The sequence below is a fragment of the Xyrauchen texanus genome, chromosome 34 (assembly GCF_025860055.1).
Source record: "Xyrauchen texanus isolate HMW12.3.18 chromosome 34, RBS_HiC_50CHRs, whole genome shotgun sequence".
NCBI classification, from domain to species: domain Eukaryota; kingdom Metazoa; phylum Chordata; class Actinopteri; order Cypriniformes; family Catostomidae; genus Xyrauchen; species Xyrauchen texanus.
Window position 1 is genome coordinate 31,415,882 of NC_068309.1, and position 20,221 is coordinate 31,436,102.

Below are 20,221 nucleotides of genomic sequence, written 5' to 3' on the forward strand. Positions count from 1 at the left end.
AATATCAGAAATATGTGTCTGTAAAAACCAAAAATGGATGGAAAGACACATCTTATGGGGGAATTAAACATCCTGGTTACTTCCGTAACCTCCGTTCCCTGATGGAGGGAATGAGACATTGTGTCCCTCCTACCACAATGCTGAACTACCCGCTGGATGTAACCTCCCCCAACGCTGCTATGAGTGCCAAACGGCCCATCTGGGACAAGTCGACTGCCCAAAAAAATAGGGCAGGTTAGCCCAGTCATGCCCTTTCCCTCTTTTTTATTTTTCTCCCCAAAAGGCGTGAAACATTTTCAACTGACTGGGACCACCAGTAATCACGTCGGGGGGTGGGTCACTCCCAAGGTGAAGGCACTGCGGAGACGACACCCCGCCCAGAGAGAAGGGAATTTTAGTGGAGATACATCACATGGATTGCTGAGCATAGCCGGAAGTACCTACCCCAGTACAGGGCTTAGATAGCATGTGTACTGAGCCGGCAGCGAGCTTCTCCTTATACTTGTCTGCCACAGGGCTAGGAGGTTGTCATCCAGGGAACACATTTTGTGAACACTACATGGAGTCAAGAGCGCACGTCTTCAGCTCAGTGGACACGAATGGCACTATATGCAAGCAAAACACCTGGCCGAATGTCCCAGACTTACCTGTTCATTCCTGCTATGGTGTCAATGATCCAGTGGGTGACCATCTGCTTGGAGACAGCGCTTCCTTTCTGCTGTCTGCCAAATCAGACAAAGAGCTGCTCAAAAGTTCCTAAGCTTGGTGGTAGGCCACTTAGATCTTCTGTGTCCCATCCAGGGGCCAGACGTGGAGGTTCCAGAGGTCTGGTCGTGGGTGCCAGATGGTGCCCCGTCCCTGAGAAAGAAGGTCCTTCCTCGGGAGAATTTGCCAGGGAGGGTCTGACGCGAGGGGTGTGAGGTCCGAGAACCATGTCTGGGTGGGCCAGTAGGGTGCTACTAGGATGACCTGCTCCTCGTCCTCCCTGACCTTGCACAGGGTCTGTGCAAGTAGGCTCACTGGGGGAAATGCAGTTTATGCAGTCCAGGGGGCCAGCTGTGTGCCAGCACGTCTATACCGAGGGGTGCCTCGGTCATGGTGTACCAAAGCGGGCAGTGGGAGGATTCTGGGAAGGCAAACAGGTCTAACTGTGCCTTCCTAAATGGACTCTAGATCAGCTGGACCACCTGAGGGTGGAGACTCCACTCTCCTTTATGGGAAACCGGTCATAACAGCGCATCCACTGTAGTGTTGAGGTCGCTTGGGATGTGAGTTTCTCGCAGTGACATGAGGTGCTGCTGTCTCCAGAGGAGACGATGGTGGGCGAGTTGTGACATACGATGGGAACGTAAACCGACTTGACTGTTGATGTATGCTACCATTGTCATGTTGTCTGTCCGAGCCAACACATGATTTCTCTGGATCAATAGCCGGAACCTCTGCAGGGAGAGCAGTATTGCCAACAACTCGAGGCAGATGATGTGCCAACGTAGCCGTGGGCCCGTCCAGGAGCCAGCAGCTGCGTGCCCATTGCATACAGTGCCCCAGTCTGTCTTGGAGGTTTCGGTCGTAACTACTAACTAACTGAAGACCTGTCCTAGGGGAACACATGTCTGTAGAAATGCAAGGTAATTTCAAGGGCGGAAAAGGCAGCGACAGTTTCCCACAGCACTATGCCCATCTCAGGACTCGAGTCTGGAGCCAGTGCTGAAGCGGTCTCATATACATCAACCCGAGCAGTGTGGCCACCACTGAGGATGCCATATGCCCCAGGAGCCTCTGAAACAGTTTCAGTGGAACAGCTGTCTTCTGTCTGAATGCCTTCAAATTGGTCAGCACCGACTGGAAATACTCATTCATGAGGCGCACCGTCATTGAGACAACTCCAAACCGAGAAAAAAAGCTCTGAACCGGGAGGAGCTTGCTCTTTTCCCAGCTGACCTGAAGCCCTAGCCGGCTGAGGTGCGAGAGCACCAGGTCCCTGTGTGCACACAACACATCCCGAGAGTGAGCTAGGATTAGCCAGTCATAGAGAAAGTTGAGGATGCGAATGCCCACTTCCCTTAATGGGGCAAGGGCTGCCTCTGCGATCTTCATGAAGATGCAAGGAGACAGAGACAGGCCGAAAGGGAGGACCTTGTACTGGTACGCCCGTCCTTCGAACGCAAACCACAGGAAGGGTCTGTGCCAAAGTAGAATCATGACGTGGAAGTACGCGTCCTTCAGGTATACCACCGCAAACCAATCTTGATGCCAGAAGCTCGCTAGAATGAACGGGAGTATGTGTAAAGCCCAGTTCAGTACTCGCAGGTTCAAGATTGTCTGCAACCCACCCCCTTTTTCGGTACAATGAAGTAGGGGCTATAAAACCCGTCCTTCATGTTGGCTGAAGGGACAGACTCTAACGCACCCTTTCGTAGAAGGGTAGTGATTTCTGCGTGCAAGGTGGCGGCCCTTCACCGAAGTAAAGTGTATGCCGCTGAACCTCGGTGGGCACCTGCCGAACTGAATCACGTAGCTGAGTCGGACGGTCTTAGCCAGTCATCTCGATGGGTTGGCTCCGGGCAAGGGGGACCAAGGGGTCAATCTCATTGTTCTTAAAGTCTGAAGATCATCATCTGACTGGCTTTCACCCACAGTAAGCTAAACGTGAAGAGGTGCACTACCGACTGTCAATACATGTTGTATCGTCTAGCTTCCTTGTTAACGCACCCACCTCCCATGCCAGAGACGTTGGTTTGAGTCCCGTGCGGAGCGTACTTTCCTTATTTATCAGGTGTTGTTTTCTCTAAGGATAACCAATAAGCATTAACATAAAATGTATGTGTGACATGTTTTGTGATATTAGTTTGTAGTAAATATACACTTTGATTTGATTAAATGGTTTTGCTGAGGGTAGCAAAGATGAGCTCCAGATTGAGGAGCCAGCAGCAGCTGTGCCAGAATCAGGCATGGAAACTGGTAACAGTTAATCAGTCACTTTACTTTAGAGAAAGTTAAAAGTGAAACATTGTTTATCCCAATGATCATAATGAAAGGATTTTGACAGATGAACATGGAGAATTATGCCATGGTGTGTCAATTAACTTAGACTAAATTCATTCATGTATTGCTTTAATTTAGGTTCTTATACATCATTTTGACTATTTATGTAAAAAAAAAAACATTATTTATATTCAAAAAATATTTTTACTTCACTTTACTCACTATAATATAACTCTTTTGTGATGACTTTATGGTAATGCACATGACAATTCAAGAATCATGATAGATCTTAGGGCAATCCCACGGATCTGCTCTTCCCAATACATTTTCTTCAATGGTATTGGTCTATAATTTGACATATGTAGCACGTGATGAATTAGTTGTTTGAAGATGATTTGCAATAAGTTATGTGCTGTATCTGTTCTTTTGCATCACAGATGATTCAGGGAGGAGAGAGGATGTTGAGGATAGTACTAGAGTGGAAGATTTAGGAACTGTAGAAACAGGCCCAGCCAGAGCAAAACTCAAAGAATACCCTCTCACCAGCTTTGGACTACAGAGAAGTGGTTGCTAGTGTGAAAATAAAATGGTCTGGGCAAAGCCCTGGATGTCCTTCAATGCTGGAAACGCCTCTGCTCTAGTTGTTGTTCTGCCGAAGTGAACCAGTGCAGAGAGGGGAGAAAGCCACTCTAATGTGCCGTAAGGATCCAGCAGAGGTGAATGGAAGCCGTGGGAAATTCAGCTGTGTGAACATCGACCGTTCGGCTCCGAAGAGAAAATCTGAATGAGCGGTATGCACGCCAGCTCCTTTATACCCGTATGTTCGGGGGAGTGGCATGCAAATACCACTCGCAAATTTCCATAGGCCTTTTATCAAAGATCAGAGGTGTCTCGGGCTCCCAAGAGTGACCCCTAGTGTCACTTCATCAACACAATGTCGAGTGAGTGAAAGATAGGGAATAACAGTGTCTTTGAGTGTCTTTTTCATCATATTTTTCACTTCATAGCAACAGAACTTAAATTGCATCCACTTAATTAACAACAAAGCACACAAACGAGAATCACGCAATATCTGCCTCATGGCAGCTGATCCACCATGAAAAGTGAGAACTGTCCGACTTGACAGCACATTTTTCACTCTTCCCGACTGCATCTGTCTGCTCTCGTCTACTTTCAAGGTGAGGCATTTGGCATCTCATACGAGCCTAATAATTTAGTAGGAGATACCTTGCAATTGCGTAACTGTGAGTCTGTCATAATCAGACAAATACTGAAGTCTCCACTCCACTGTATGAGTTGATATTGCTCAACTGTTGTGTTGTGTAGTCCCCCTCTAGCATATACAGCAGTGTCACATGGTACCGATTACTTTTCCAGCACTGGACAGGATGGGCCAATCACAGTTGTTTATTGTTACTGGATGAGGATTTTTGCAAATGCTTTTATAGATAATGCTAAGGTGGAACCCTGCAATTATCAGTTTATATATATAAAATAGTATCCAGTGTAAAAACGTCTCCAATGAGATAAAAAACATTCTATGATTTAAATGCAAAACAGCATGTAGACATATTGTCATGTAGTACCTGCTACCTTTCTCTGTACTGTGTAGGATGTGCCAATCACAGATGTTTATTATTACTGTTATGAGGATTATTTTATAGATAATGCTGAGGAGAATTTCCATTTACAGTTATGAATCCTTGTAATTATCAGTTTTTATTAAAAATAACTATCCAGTGTAAAATGTCTCCAAAGGGTTATAAAACATTCTGAGATTTAAATGCAGATGCATGGAGGATTTGGTTTTCAGAGCGTCAAGCGAACCCTGCAAGAATAAAGCCTTGTGTCTCACAAGTCCTAGTCGGTGGCTGAAAACATGTGCAGTTTCGGTCTGTAGTACTGCTACCCAAACAAAACTTTCATATGAATTTAGAAATCATGAAATATATCACATGAGTCATGTGTGGAGTCAGTGAAGATGTTAAAAGCATCCATAAATAAACAGTGTATACATATGTAAGATGATCCAATTCATATAATTTTCTATTTATTAATTTGAACTCTTATTAAGCACTGTGTAATGAAACATGAACCCCCACCCTGGGCCCACATTTGGACCCACCTAATGTTCAAACCAAATCTATACCAATGTCAAACCTCATTGTTCTTGTGTGTCTTGTGACCAAATTATGTGTTCATCATACAAAGTATACGTTCAGAAGACTTGGAATACTTTTATTACACGGTGGGTGCTTTTTAAACGTTAAAGTCTATAAATATCAACTGCTATGGTGTGGAAAACAGCAATCGTAAAATACTTTAAAATATAGATTATTGAGAAAAGTCCAATGAGAATTGGCAAGTGGAATTTGCATGCAACTCCCCCAGACATACGGGTATAAAAAGAGCTGGAATGCATCCATTCATTCAGGTTTTGTGCTGAGGAGTGACAGAAGGGGAACTCAGTGTATGTGTTCTTCAGAAGAAAGAATGTAATATGGGTTTGGAATGACATGAGAAGTAAATGACAGAGTTTTCATTTTTGGCTGAACAACCCCTTTAATCTCCAGTGCAGTTTTATAGCGGTTTCAGCATTATGCAATCATATTCCACAGTAACTCAATTGATAAAGCATTGCACCTGCAATGCGAAGAAGTGAGGTATGAATCCTGAAAAGAATGCAAGTTGAAAAGTGAGCTGAAAATGTCATAGAAGCAACATATGATGTGGTTACTTAAGCAATTGCATTTTTCATGTCACATTTGCTTTTATGACACTATTGGTTAGGTTTAGGTTTAAGGTTTAGGGAGGTCATTATTGATTTAAAACTCAAAAGGATTAACCTTAAAAACTCATCTGTTTGTGAGAACATTTCACTTGATTTTAGCGCCACACAGTGGACATTTCACCTCAGAACTGTCGCAACATGTATGGAACCACATAATTTGATTTTGCAAAAATGCATTCAGTCTCACCCTGAAAAGATGGCGGGTAGATTTGTAGTAGTCTGTAAGTGAAGAACAAAAATTAAAAACAATGTTATACATGCCCCTGGTCTTCTCTACTTTTTTTACTGTCTGTCTGCAGTGCAGTATCTCCATTCTTGTACATATAAACAGTAAGCTTGATTATCTTCATTTTGCAAATATACCCATTAGCTGTTTAGCTTCATTTGCCTAATAGATGGTATTTTTTCTGCTTTTATTCCTCTCACAAGGGTAACAAATTTGATCTGTGCCAGAGTCAGAGTTCTCACCCCTTCTGCATTTGGCAGCAAGTTGCCATGACGACCCCTAACCTGTTCTTGCTCAGCTCTGAGACGTCAACACCAATATAAAGTTAAACTACAGGCCTATGATCCACAGTAACATTTGTGCTGTCTTATGGTGCCTATTTTATATTGTTTATTAGTTGTAGGGGTTGTATTATGATCAGTTTTATATTAAAACCTCATAAAATGCTTTGCCGAGCTGGTTTGCTGCTTTTAACTCAGCTTTCTTCCCAGTTAATAAAATAATTTCAACTCAGATAAATTGTCCATGTATTTGTTTATTTGGTAAGCAGCCAGTCATCGAGGGAAAAATGTATTCCAAAGTTTTTCAAGATATCCTACAGGATAATGTCAGGGTGGCTGTGTGCCAGCTGAAGCTCAGTAGAAGTTGGTTGATGCAGCAGGACAATGACCCTAAACATTGAAGTAAATCCACTACAGAATGGCTTCAAAAAAATAAAATCCACCTTTTGGAGTGGCCCAGTGAGAGCCCAGATCTTAACCCAATAAATATGCTGTGGAATGATCTCAAGAGAGCCGTTCTCACCAGAAATCCAAAGAATATTTCTGAACTGAAGCAGTTCTGTGAGACAGAATGGTTCAAAATTCCTTCTGAATGTTATGCAGGTCTATCCGCAACTACCGGAAACACTTGGTTGAGATTATTGCTGCCAAAAGAGGATAGACCAGTTATTAAATCCAATGTTTCACTTACACTTTCCACATCACTGTGATTGTTTAATGGGATGTGTTAAATAAATACATAAAAGATTATAATTGTTTTTGTGTTGTTAGCTTAAGCACATTGTATTTGTCTATACTTGTGAGTTTGATGAAGATGAGATCACATTTTAAGACCAATTCAGAAAACCAGTTCATTCCAAAGGGTTCACATACTTTTTCTCACCACTGGAAATAATTAATATCTGGTTTGATTCAATTCAAAAAGTATTATTCAACATCACTGAATCAACATGGATACATAAGGTTATAACAACAAAACTTAGATATTTAAGGGTTAGATCAAGTAGAAAGAGATCCTTGAGGTAACAATTGCAGGTTATCACTTTTTACAGTGTATTAACCACCCAGAAAATATCCTCAAAACCACCTAGCTACGTATTAACAATCACTGGGAAAAATATAGCAGCCACATAGCAATGCTACCCGCCAGAACACACTAATGTTGCGGTGGCGAGTTTTGCATAGGAAGCACCACTCCTGCATTATTTTCTTCAGATAATGTAAAAATATATTATGTTATAGTCAAAGCATCATGCTGCTGTATTTTTAAATGCTGCATATATATTTGGGAAATGCATAACTAGGGTATTTTAAAAGGTACCAGCAAAGGCAGAAATTTCTTAATTGATCATACAATTGTTTTGGTTTATATTATTATTATGTTAAGTTAATACAGTACATGGATTTAAAGGTTGTCTGATGTTAGTATTTCTTACCATAATGTCCTGGGACTGCATAAAGAAATCCATCATCACAGAAACAGGGTGAAGAATTCAGAGTATATTTTTTATCTTAATACATCTCTCTTTCTCACAAAACTAATAATGGTGCTTCCCGGAAAAATGCATCCAGACTGATCCAGAGAGACCTGTCTACTGAGAAAACCTAATTATTTTTATGACTTTATGAGTGAGCTTACTCATAAAAATGCTGTCTCGTCCAACATTTGAAATCATGAATCCCGTGTCTTTGATGAATCTATAAACAAACTCTTAATAAAAAAAACTGTTCCAAAAAAACAAGAACTAAAAAAAAAAAACAAAAAAAACATTAATTTTTTAATTAAAAATGCATGGTCATCATACTTGCTACATTAAGTGCTCCCGAAAAGTATTTGGACTGGCCATATTTAAAATATATGAATGCCTTTGCATGATAAAGGTGTACTTTAATAAAGACAAAAAGCATAATATGCTGAACTACACCTGCGGTTACTCTGCTACCAGGACCGTTTCTAGACCATGCACCCACAGTCTAGGGCATCAGAATTGTCTGAAACGGCCCTGTCTGCTATGACACCTGTGTAAAATGAACTGATTTCAAACATCCTTCAAATTCACCTTGTCACCAAGTCATTACAAGATGGTTGACATTTTGTTAATTAATGATATTTTCAAGTGTGACTGAAGTGTCCAATTACTTGTTTCTTGGGGCAATTGTACATTTTAATGAAGGTATTCTTCTGACTACCTATAACCAGGACTAGTCCACAAAACAGCCCTGGATGATTCCGTTATTCAGTGTTTTATACTGTATGGAAGGTCAGACTGAACTTGTGATAGATGCAGTGACAAGAATGGACTGGGTACAGCACATCAAGTGCACTCCGGACAAGACTAACTCTGTCAGAAACAACTCACTTTTCTTCTTGAGAAAGCTTTGCTGTGATTAACAATGTAGGTTATGCTTGATTGGACTTTAATGCTTACCACAGCCATGGAAGGCCTCTCAGTTCATGTCTCTGTGGAGTGTCTTCTCTTGCTTCACAGTCTAGTGCATTTATATTAATTACTTAGATTTTTACATTTTATTAAGAAAATGTGATTGGTGCATGCCCATGCAAAACTCACTGCAATGATGCAAAGGTGTTATGGGTGTTGCCAGGATGTTGCTAAATGCGGCTGCTAGCAGTCTTGGGTGTTATCTGATTTTAAGTTATTAGTTACTGTAATTGAATTACTTTAAGTAAAAAAAAAAAAAAAAAAAGAGTAGTATCGAAGTCATTATCTGTGTCTGTATCTGTTGCTATGGCAAAATTATATGTATCTGTATTTTGATGAAACCGAATGTGGGCGGGGCTTAACCCGAATGTGCGTCAAAACAAAATAAAATACCAATTTCAAATGTAACTATTACATTTAAAGTTTCCATATAACAAATGTGTATTTTATCATTAATAAATAATTTCTTCATTTTATAATAGATGATTATAAAAATAATAATCAGAATAAATATGATCATTTATTAAGTCATATTTTGCTCTTACCAGATAAAGATGAAAATGTGTTGTCAACTGTGGTTTGCTCCACCTAATCATCCATATTGTCAAACAAAAAAAAAAGCTACAAAAATTCCGATATATTAATATTATTATGATACGGAATTATTATTATGGATTATTGTAATATTTTCAGGATTAGATTTCTTTTAGCCTAAGCAATAGTAATTTTCCATTTTTAATATTTCCCTCAATATAAATCTAGTGAAGCCCTGTTATCTCATTTTCTGTGGTACTGTGTTGCTTTTTTCATATATATATATATATATATATATATATATATATATATATATATATATATATATATATATATATATATATATAATAACTTGTAGTGTTAACAAATATTTAGAGTTGCACGAATGTGTGAACCTGCAGCACTTTGCTTTGACAATGCATGTAAACTGCTCTGAGATTTCTTAAACCAGCACATCAGAAATGAATTCATATGTATGATTTTTTGGGTTTCTGTGACAGCTGAAGGGTGTGCATCTATGCGACAATGAAGAAGGAAATATAGACATTATTTGAATTAGTTGAGCTGAAAAACAAAAAAGATTCTGTGAAAAGGGCTTTAGAATTTAGAAGTTCCAAGTAATTAGTAAATTTATAACTTTCTATTAAATAATCCTTAGATTAATGAGATTAGTATTTTAAGAACGTCATTAGTAATTTGTAGTAAATTTCTTTTGAGTAACTTACACAACACTGGTTGCCAGGGCACCACTAGTTGGTTGCTTGGGTGTTATGGGTGGTTGCTAGAATGGTCACTTAGGGTGCTTTCACACTAGCACTTTTGTCGCACACCCGGATTCGAATGACATCAAAGTTGGGTTCGTTTGGATGATGTGAACACTGTTTTCCGAACTCAGGTGTACACCCGCAGGCCACACCCAGGTCCACTTGAAAAGGTGGTCTGGGGTACGGTTCATGTAACCTCTGGTTCACATTATTCATATATCTTGCTATGCATCCATGGGCTCATGGCGGACAAACGTTGTTCTGTGCATGTAAAGTTTTCATTGTAAATCCAAAGAGACAAGCTTTAATACTTCACTTTAAGGGATAGTTAAAACAAAAATGAAAATTCTCTCATCATTTACTCATCCTCATGCCCTCCCAGATGTATATGAATTTATTTTTTCTGCTGAACACAAAGTTTTTTAGAAGAATATCTCAGCTCTGTAGGTCCATACAATGCAAGTGGATGGTGATCAGCACTTTAAAGCTCCAAAAAGTACAGACAATTGTAATAAAAGTAATCCGTAAGACTCCACTTGTTAAATTAATGTCTTCTAAAGCAATACGATACATTTCAGAGAAACAGATCAATATTCAAGTCCTTTTCACAATAACTGTTTATTTCTACTTGCTCTCTGATGCCTGTCCACAATGAGACTAGGTTCACTCTGCCTCTCGTGTGACAAAATCTTGTTGGCATGGTCACGCTAAAACTGATGCGATACAACCGAAAGTGCAGCTCAATTTGTTTACAAGAGAACGCTCTTCACAAGCGCTTGGACTCACATTAATGATGTAATCAAACTGCGGTTCAAACCCAAATAATATGATGTGAACAGAGACCAGTGGGTGCAAGGGAAGGAAACAAACTCAGGTTCAATCCAAGCAATCGAACCAAGTGTGATAGCACCCTCACTGGCCAAATTTTAAAGAGCCCAAACCCAAGTCGCTATGATATTCTGGTACATAGATGGTTTGGGTCCCTCCTTCAAAGTAAGTCGATGTATGGGATATTCATTTTTTTTTCACCCATCAGGCAAAAACTGTAACTCTGATTACTTAGTTAAGTAATCGTATCTCTTCTCAACAAGCCACAGAATTTGATTATGTTGTGTAGTGATGCACCGATATTGAAATATAGCTGATACAGATAAACCAGTAATTATATTTGTGTTATGGCCGATAATTGATAAATGACCGATATTAGAATTTCAAAATAGAAAATTAAAACACAGTAAAAGCAAAGCAGAGTCTATATTTAATATTCAATATTAGCCAGTTATTTATAGAGTATTGGCCGCTAATGTTAAATAAAAAAAATCACTGTTATCTATGTTCCAGGTCCTATATTTCTGGGTCCTATGTTCCCAGGGTCCTAAGTTCCCCATTTCAAAATTCTGTTATCACACATTAACCCTCCTGTTGTGTTCGGGTCAAATTTGACCTTTTTCAAGTTAAAATATTTAATAAATATTATACATATAATATGTATTTCATAAATATGAACTCTGATCCTAATCTAACCCTATCTAACACTAACCCCTAACCTTAATCTAACGCTATAAATCTGGGGAACATATGACCCTGGGAACATAAGAATGACCCCAGTGCTGATATCATGCATCTTATCATACATGTGTGTGTATGTTAACGTTTTGGTTTTAAGTTTCGTCAAAGTATTGATCAGAAAGTAACAAAACAGCGCAATTAGCATCTGGTTTCAGAAGTAAAAATCAAATTTTTTTCCACGTAGGTGAATTATTTTAAAAGATAGTAACTTATAAACCTTTAAAGGCCATGAGCTCCGAGGATGTTAATTGATGATACATGCTTCCGTTGAAGCCATCAGCCCATGTTAATTCAACTTCATTATTAAACATTTTCCAGGTGAAAAAAAAAAAAAAACACAAACAATGATCCTGAAGAGAAAAGATCCACAATTCAGATAATTGCAAAGATCACATCCTTGTACCGGATCTGGTTCTCTCTCAAACCGTCGTCCCTCGCGCACCCCCAACAAACAAAATTCCATCAAATTGAATTGATCAAGTTTTATAAAATAAAAAAAAAATTAAAAAATACATTAATTACATTTAAATATAGAGAGGTTTTATTAATTTAGCTTAAGATTACTCAATTAAATTTCAAGGAATTTTGTTAAGAAATTGAAATGTGTAAATCTGAAAGTTTTTTCAGATCATTTGATTAGATATTATATATATATATATATATAAATTATTTTGCTTTTTGCTAATTTTGTATATTTTTGGGCATATTTTAAAGTGCTAACGTGTCACAATTTCAGACACATGTACAGACAAGGGATAAAGAAGTGTCAACTGGCTGCAGCCTCTGCTTCACAAGAATTACCAGGAAGTGACAATATATCATGCACTCTGCTTTAAGGGTTGTTTAGGTTTGTGTGGTTTGTAAGACCAGAGACTCTTTAGCAGAGACGGGTCGCTTCTATTAAAATGAATGGGAGAAATTGGAATGCCCAACTGTCACCAACGGTCAACTGATGTAGAAAGGAAGTCCCGCCTTCAGGTAAAAGAGCCAATCACATTTTAGATAAAGATATCGCCTGTTAATCAACCTGCCAAAAAAACATGCGCATGTTTTTTTAGCATAATCTGAGGAAAAGAAGGACAATTTATGATACCAGTGTGGTCAAATTTTACTGCTGATTTGAAATATGTTCTTTGATCATAATCTTGACCAACCATTTTGGAGATTTCTGTCTTGCCCCCTTCGAGTAGATAGAAGCTGGACTTGCATGCCACTTCTTTACATTGAAAATAGCTCCCCGGGAGTGTTCCAAAGATGGCTGCCGAGCCATAATTTTAATGGTAAATTTCATGGTAAATTGGCAAATCTGTGCCCCCTTCGAAATTTAAAATGCCCCCCTGGGGCAAATTATCCTGGCTCCGACTCTGCGGCACTGTTGCACTCTAGGGTGCGTTTGAACAAATGACTACGAGTCTCCTATGTTTAGGTTTGTCAACACATAGGTGACAATATTAGTTGAATATTTAATGTGCTATTATAAAAAACCTATATCATTTTGCAAACCTAACAAATAATTTACAGCACAGCCCAAGCAATTCAAAGCAAAACAGCCTCTTTGTCTCAACACTGATTGTGTGAGGACAAAATGCCACCTGACCAAATTAATGTCCCATACAGCCTTACAACAAACGCCATTTTCCGCTGTGAAGAATACTATTAATCCTAGTCAAAATTTAATTAGAATGTATAATAATAAAAGGATTTCTTCAATTAAAATGCAAATGGACCTTTGTTTCTGCATGGTCTGGCTGATCAGGAAAACAGCACAGGCATAATTTGTTTGTATTTGAAAGAACACTACACTATTAAAACGGATGGAACAATGTAGTTGATATCATTTTGTGGAAGAGTACCAAGATAAATATTAATGTGAATATAAATATGTAATTTAAGCCCACATGTAAGTCATAGATCCCTTGTATTGTTACAAGGGGAGGAGTTATTAACACACTTATTTGCTGTACTTGGTGAAAAGTACATAATAGGTGCCGTGGCAACCACCCATGCATGAGAAACCAAAATTGATAGTCTTTGAATATTGATGTGTTATGCAGTCTTTAAGCAATGTGTTTTAAAATCAGTTTGTTAAGTGAAATAGCTGTGCACACAGGGCTCAATAGTGTGTAGGGTGCAGGGGACACATGAATGCATGATTAAAGCAATTATAAATGAGATTCACAGAGATGTTTTCTGTGTGACTGTTTGGGTGTGTTCATTTATTTGTCCTGTCGGAGAGAGTGTGTCTGAACTTGGATGGTTTGAGTTCATGGTAACCTGGTTCACAATTATCATGCTTATTTAGGGCGTTTACATAAACCTATTTACTACATTTATAATATATTCCCATATGTTTGATCATAAAGTTAAGTGCACTCTTACAAGCTGAATTCGGTACGTTATTTACCTGCTTCTGAACACATTGACGTGACGTGAAAAGATATATGATGACAAAGAAGAAATAAAAAGAAAAAGGAGAGCGACATCTGCTGGATATGATGGGAATTGCAAGGTATGACAAAGTAAGTTAAGCAAGGTAAGTTAAGTGTGAACAGATGCTTTGTATCAAATGATGCACTATACACTTACAGAATAGACTGCACTAAGCCATGTAGTGTATGAGTTTCGTCCCAAATGGAACACTTAACGATTTTTTTTTACTACACGGAAGCATTCACCATTTATCAGGTGATAGAAGCAATGTTTCAAAGTGATATTTCAAACGCACGTGATACTTATCTGAAATAATATACATATTCACAAAGCATGGGGTGATGATAATCAACTTACATTTGTAAGGTGCTGTCTTCATTGAAGATTTGCTAGTTGCTACATTCTTCATTATTTACAGATCAGCATTGCAGCCAGGTAACTCCACCCCTTCCACTACGTACGGCAAGCCGCTTGCGCTGAGTGCACAAAGGGTCCAAGCTTCCACACTCCATTTTGACGGTTGATTTGTCGGTGCCAGTGTTGCCAGATGTACGATAATTATCGTATTTGTACGATAATTTGGACCTCTGTACGATGTACGATCAATAATGAAAAAAATCCCATAATGTACGATAATTTCCGAGTTTTCAGTCGTTCGTCCAAACACACATCCTACCGCTTCTCTCTCTGACCCCGAATCATTTCGCAGGCTCGCCTGACTGCACGCAAGCACGTACACACACACACACACACACACACACACACACACACACACACACACACACACACACACAGAGGCACCACACATCAACACTACACTACAGTTTTGCCGAAGAAGACAGATCAGTTTAACAAAACGAAGCAGTAATGTGCTAAAAAAATTAGTTCAGAAAGGGAAGGTGAGGACAGTGGAGGGGCGAAGAGGAAGGCAGAGTCTGAAGAGCAGCGGAAAAGAAAGCATAGGCCACAAACATATAGGACAGAGTGGGAAAAAGACCCCACTTTTGCAGGATGGCTAAAACCTGTCCCAGGAAACGATGCTAAAGCAGTCTGTCGTTGTTGCAACGTCCAAATGGTGGCAGAGATCACGGTTTTAAAAAATCATGAAAAGTCCAAGAAACATAGGCTACAGATAAAAAGAAAAATCTAGCCCCTTCACAAAGGTCCATAGCACAATGCCTACAGAAACCACCTGAAAAGCAAAAGTAAGATGAATCTGTGAAGAATGCTGAAATCAAGTTAACAGGGTTCATGGCAGAGCACAATGTACCTCTGAGAATCTCAGACCATTTGGTCTTGGTCTTAAAAGATATTTTCCACGACTCACAAATAGCCCAAAATATGACCCTTGGGCGCACAAAAACGACTGCTATAACCAAGCATGTCATTGGGGATTGTTATTCTGAAAGTCTAACAGAAATTCTTAAAAGAAAGAAATTCAGTGTTTTGATTGACGAATCAACTGACATAGGCAATGTAAAAACACTGTGTGTAGTTGGTCGTTTTTTTTATGAGGGACCAAGGAAGATTCAGACCAGGTTTTGGAAACTGGTACAAATCTTCTCGAACACAGACAACCACAGACATGCTAGAGAGGGAGCCACTGCGGAACGACTTTACGCCGAGATGAAGTCATTCACTGATGCAGGTGTACCACTTGAAAATATTGTGGGGTTCGGGTCAGATGGCTGCAACACAATGATGGGGAAACACAACTCTGTCTCCAGCCGCCTCAGGAGTGATCTTCCAGGCATCACAGTGCAGCGCTGCGTGCCACTCACTGCACCTTTGCGCAAGCGAGGCATGCATACAACTCCCTCGTAGGTGTGAGGATTTAGCCAGAGACATTTATGGGTAGGCCTACTTCAGAAACAGTGCAAAACGTATCGCGCAACTCCGAGAATTCCAAGATTTTTGCCATGTTGAGCCCCACAAAATGCTCAAGCTGTCAGAGACTAGATGGCTGTCACTGAACGACGTTGTAAAACGTGTGTCTGCGCAATGGGATGCTCTCAGTCTTTTTTTCACAGATCAGTGGCTTGAGGTCAGACTTACTGCTGCGGAGACTATTTTTCACTCACTCAATGACCAGTCTCTACGCCTCTTCTATTATTTCCTTGAATGGGTCCTACCGAAATTCACAGATCTTAATCAGTATTTTCAGAGTGAAAAGTGGTGATCACTTCATTGAGAAGCAAGGTCTGCGAGACTTACAAAGATCTGCTTCTGACGTTCATGGATAGGGACCATGTCATGCGCACTCCACTGAAAGACATTGACATCAATAATGGCCCAAAGGTCACACTGAGCTCAATGTACTTGGGCATAAAGGTGATGCAGCATGTGCAGCAGCAGCAGGCAAAAATTTCGCCAGCAAATCTGACAGATTTTTATGTGCGCTGTCAGAAATTTCTACAGGTTGCCTGTGGGGAAATCAAGAAACGATTTGATTTTGATGATGCTCTCTTGACCCGCCTTGTATGCCTTTCTCCTGCCACTGCAACAGATGCAAACGCACGAGTTGAGCATCCATCTCTGCTCCCCCTCATGGAACAAGTGCCACAGCTGATTGACATGTCAGACACAGACAGTCTCCAAGTGACTGATGACCAGTGGAGGCGACTGCCTCTCATGGCCTTAAGTGAAGACACGAAAGAAATGGATGTCGATGAATTTTGGCATCATATTTCTATGTTGGAGGATTTCCAGGGGATAGCCATGTTCAGCGAACTGGGAAAGTTTGCTCTGGATGTGCTTGTGTTTCCACACTCAAATGCGTCATGCGAACGAGTGTTTTCAAATGTCAGTCTAATCAAAACAAAACCACGAAACCGACTCATTACAGACACTCTGAATGGACTCCTGCACACATCGGAGTGTGTGAAGAATGCTGGTGGGTGTCACGCCTTCAAACCGACGAACACTATGCTGCACTCCATGACGGCATCCAATCTGTACCGTAAAAGGATTCCCCAACCAACAACATCTGCCAACACAGCACAAGTGGATGTGGCATCCGATGATGACAGCGACTTAGAGATCGAATTTGAATCTTTCTAGTGTTAATTGTGCACTTTTTTCGTTTAAGGTCTAGTTCAAAATGTGGACTGTCGGCATATCTTTTGCACTTTTGCAAAAAAAAGTTAAGTATTCAGACTTTCTCCAGTTAGTGTGAGCGTATTACACAGCTTCTTTAAATTGGCTGTAAAATTATTTGGAAAATAAAATTGTTGGAAAATAGCTATATTTTATGCGTTTGGTTCGTGTACGATAATTTTTCTCAAAAAACGATAATTTTGAGGTTTTGGTACGATACTTCGACATTTCTAATCTGGCAACACTGGTCGGTGCACTTTCAGTGTAAACATACTACTTGCATTACATACAAGGATATAACCACACATTCTGTATTGGGGAGGAGGACCAAATGTAATAATTTAATAATTAACCATGGAAAATCCCCATATCAGTAGACCTATTATGAATAAAAATGGCAATGGCATAGTGCAGAAGTGTGCGTTTTGGGATGCACCTTCTAGAGTTCCAAATATCTTGTAGGCCTACCCCCAAATCAAGTCTTGTGCCCCCATCCCAAAAGGAAGTCAAAACAAACACATTGAAGTACAGGTATACGGTATTCAAAGTTTCAGTAACCACAGAAGTTAAAGCTGCACTCAGTAATTTGTCCTCATTAAAAAGTTTGTTACTTCTAAAGAAATGTTAATTTTGAAACATATGTATAACATCTAGAGCTGTAAGTATTAACATGTTAACCCATGCAATTAAAAAGCTTAACGTGTTAATTTGTCTTAATCGTGATTAACGTATAAATGTCATTTATACAACATAAATAGTTTTTTTGGAAGGTCGGAACCTTTGTAATGTGTCCGCCTGGAGTCATTACACTGACGCACGCACACGCACACGCACGCACACACACACACACACACGCACACACGCACACACACACGCAGTTGTGTTTCCATGTTTTATGGGGACTTTCCATAGACATAATGGTTTTTATACTGTACAAACTTTATATTCTATCCCCTAAACCTAACCCTACCCCTAAACCTAACCCTCACAGAAAACTTTCTGCATTTTTAAATTTTCAAAAAACATAATTTAGTATGATTTATAAGCTGTTTTCCTCATGGGGACCGACAAAATGTCCCCACAAGGTCAAAAATTTCGGGTTTTACTAACCTTATGGGGACATTTGGTCCCCACAAAGTGATAAATACACGCTCACACACACACACACACACACACACACACACACACACACACACACACACACACACACACACACACACACACGCCCTTCTCCCAACATAAACCTATAAGCTTAACACACTGAGCTATATGTTACGGAAGCCCTGAACCGCAAAGTGACAAAAAATAAATAAAAATACAACAGTGAAATTATTATTTTTTAATTACCACAGAAGCATGCCAAGTCTTAACTATTACGAAAACACAGAATGAGACATTTTTGTCTGCAAACGCTCTTCACGTGGCATTCAAAACGGTGCTAGATGCTGGCGTTGACACCCTGACGTGAATCATGAATTCACAATGAAAACACTTTGTGATATATTAGTGATCAGGGCCGTCCATAAGGGGGGATAAAGGGGAACGTTTTCTGGGGCCCAGCCGCTAGGGGGGGGCCCATGCAGTCCAGCAATAATTATGTTCATCCTAAATATCAGGTTACCATATTTTATGTTGAACCAAAAAAGCACCATTAATTGTTGAAAATGCATTTTATTTAATGCTGCTTGAGTAAAATGTAGCCAGTGTCATAATGAAACACCCCTCTCCTGAAAATGGTCTGAGCAGGCTATTTTTTTTTTTAAAGCGTAACGTAGCGTCAAATCCGCCAGTGCTTCGCGCCAGTTTGCGGTCAGCAGAAAAGTGACAAGAACAAAATAATTAACTTAATATTGTAGTACATTTAGTTGGTATGCCAGGGCCAGCTAATAAATCAGGGTGCCAGAAGAGAAAGGAGAAGAAGAAGAGGGAGCTGGCAAGGGCTTTAGACCCAAACAAAATTCGACTGACCAACTTTTTTCAGTCAGCTCAGAAACCTGTCAGTGCTCCCAGTCAGGCTAACGATAGCCAGGAGGCTATTAGCGAGAGAGCCACCACCAATTGCTGAAGATGTTCTGCATTTAACCAGAGGTGGGTAGTAACAAAGTAGGCCTACATTTACTTGAGGATTTTTTGGGGAAAATTTTAATGAGTTTATTCCAAGCGAGCTGTATTTTTTTTCTGGGCATGAGCGACTCTCAATTCACAAATGAATCACTCTTTTGAGTCGATTCTGTTCAAAGACTTCATCAAACAAGTTGGCAGATCTGTCTAAATCGGTTCGCGAATCAGTTTGAATGATCTGTTCAGTTCCTCGCGCACTGAATCGTCTGAAGCGCTTTCAATTCACACTCGACTCGAAGTCGTCTAACAGGAAGATTTGACAACATGCGTTGGATGAATTGGCCGTGGAATTAGTGTACTCCTAAATCTTAAGTACCTTGAAATGTTTAAGTACAAAATAAAATTTGCCAGTTCTGCTTACTTAAACTTTGAATTTCATTGAGGCAATCGATTGCCTTAAAGGGGTGGTAAAACACATTTTTTCGAAGGCTTGATTGTGTTTGTGGGGTGCACTGTAACATGTGTTCATGCTTCATTTGTAACTTTACAGATGTTGTTTATGCTCAAACAGCAACATTACACACTAATCATAACTAAAGTTAGAAAAGTGAAATCATATTCAACAACCCCTTTAAATGTTTTGAGTTTTGCCAACTTATTCGGGTTTACAGTGCAGATCGTTTGAGAGTCAAGTCTCTCTGTTAAATGTATGTTAGTGTGTGTGTGTGTGTGAGAGAGAGAGAGACCAGCATGATATGAGTAGCTTAGCAGATTTGGGGAGGGCCCATTCACTGGACCTTTTCAGGGGCCCAGTCATTTCTGTGGGCGGGCCTGTTAGTGATATGTACATTTATAATAAAGTGATAAATAATTACGTGTATTTATGTTTTGTCAATGTTTTATCTGAACATGTTGATCCGAAATGAACTTGTAGTGTAAAGGTGCACTCATAAATATTTCATCTTAGACTTGCACTGACACCTAGCGGCTTGAATGCAGCAGTATTCAAAAACAATAATTTTCAGTTTCAGATGTCATTGTAG